The sequence below is a fragment of the Heloderma suspectum genome, chromosome W (genome assembly GCF_057233095.1).
Source record: "Heloderma suspectum isolate Gila_16-S chromosome W, 16-S_ref, whole genome shotgun sequence".
NCBI classification, from domain to species: domain Eukaryota; kingdom Metazoa; phylum Chordata; class Lepidosauria; order Squamata; family Helodermatidae; genus Heloderma; species Heloderma suspectum.
This window is the reverse complement of record NC_139475.1, coordinates 8,890,059-8,892,500: the sequence shown is the minus strand read 5'-3', so window position 1 is coordinate 8,892,500 and position 2,442 is coordinate 8,890,059.

Below are 2,442 nucleotides of genomic sequence, written 5' to 3'. Positions count from 1 at the left end.
CCTACCCAAACCCTAACACTAACCTAACCCTAACCCTGCCCCTAAACTTAACACTAACCACAACCCTAACTCTAACCCTAACCCTAACCCTAACCCTAACCCCTACCTAACCCTAACCCTAACCCTAACCCTAACACCAACCCTAACCCCAACCCTAACACTAAACTTAACCCAACCCTAACCGTAACACTAACCCTAACCACTACCCCAACCCCAACCCTAACCCCGACCCTAACCCCAACCCTAACCCTAACCCCAACCCTAATCCCAACCCTAACCCTAACCCTAACACTAACCCCAACCCTAACCCCGACCCTAACCCTAACCCGAACCCTAACCCTGACCCTGACCACAACCCTAACCCTAACCATAACCCTAACCCTAACCCCAAACCCAACACTAAACCTAATCCTAACCCCAACCCTAACCCTAACCCTAGCCCTAACCCCAACCCTAAACCTAACGCCAACACTTACCCTAACCCTGACCCCAACCCGAACCCTAACCCCGACCCTAACCCCAACCCTAACCCTAAACCCAACCCTAACCCCAACCCTAACCCTAACCCTAACCCTAACCCCAACCCTAACCCCGACCCTAAACCTAACCCGAACCCTAACCCTGACCCTGACCACAACCCTAACCCTAACCATAACCCTAACCCTAACCCCAAACCCAACACTAAACCTAATCCTAACCCCAACCCTAACCCTAACCCTAGCCCTAACCCCAACCCTAAACCTAACACTAACCCTTACCCTAACCCTGACCCCAACCCTAACCCTAACCCTAACCCTAACCCTATCCCCAACCCTAACCCTAACCCTAAACCTGACCCCTACCCAAACCGTAACACTAACCTAACCCTAAACCTGCCCCTAAACTTAACCCTAACCACAACCCTAACTCTAACCCTAACCCTAACCCTAACCCTCACCCCTACCCGAACCCTAACCCTATCCCTAACCCTAAACCTAACCACTACCCTAACCCTAACCCTAACCCTAACACCAACCCTAACCCCAACCCTAACACTAAACTTAACCCAACACTAACCCTAACACTAACCCTAACCCTAACCCTAACCCTAACCCTAATCCTAACCCTGACCCTGACCCTGACGCTGACCCTAACCGTAACCCTAACCCTAACCCTAACCACAACCCTAACCCTATCACTAACACTAACCCTAACCCTAACCCCAACCCGAAACCTAACCCCAACCCTAACCCCGACCCTAACCCTAACCCTAACCCTAACGCTAACCCTAACCCTAACTCAACCCTAACCCTAACCCCACCCCGACCCCTAACCCTAACCCAGACCCTAACCCTAAATCCAAGCCTAAACCTAACACTAACCCTAACCCCAAACCTAACCCTAACCCTAAACCTAACCCCAACCCTAACCCTAACCCTAAACCTAGCCCCAACCAAAACCCTAACCCTAACCCTAACCCCTACCCTAACCCTAACCCTAACCCTAACCCTAAACACTACCCTAACACTCAGCCTAAACCTAACCCTAACCCCAACACTAACCCCAACCCTAACCCTAACCCCAACCCTAACCCTAACCCTAACCCTAACCCTAACCCAACCCTAACCCTAACCCTAACCCTAACCCCAACCCTAACCCTAACCCTAACCCTAACCCTTATCCCAACCCCAACACTAAACCTAACCCGAACCCCAACACTAACCCTAACCCTGACCCTAACCCAACCCTAACCCAACCCTAACCCTAACCCTAACCCTAACCTTAAACCTAACCATAACCCCAACCCTAACCCTAACCCTAACCCTAACCCGAACCCCAACCCCAACCTTAAACCTAATCCTAACCCTAACCCTAACCCCAACCCTAAACCTAACACTAACCCTAACCCTAACCCTAACCCTGACCCCAACCCTAACCCTAACCATAACCCTAACCCTTACCCTAACCCCAACCCCAACACTAAACCTAATCCTAACCACAAACCCTAACCCTAACACTAACCCTAACCGTTACCCCAACCCTAAACCTAACACTAACCCTTACCCTAACCCTGACCCCAAACCTAACCCTAACCCTAACCCTAACCCTAACCCCAACCCTAACCCTACCCTAACCCTAACCCTAAACTTAACCCAACCCTAACCCTAACACTAACACCAACCATAACCAACCTGAACCGTAACCCCAAACCGAACCGTAACCCCAACCCTAACCCTAACCCTAACCCTAACCCTAACTCAACCCTAACCCTAACCCTAACCCCAACCCTAACCCTAACCCTAACCCAGACACTAACCCTAAATCCAACCCTAACCCTAACACTAACCCTAACCCCAAACCTAACCCTAACGCTTACCCTAACCCCAACCCTAACCCTAACCCTAACCCTAACCCAAACCCTAACCCTAACCCGAACCCCAACCCTAACCCTATCCCTAAACC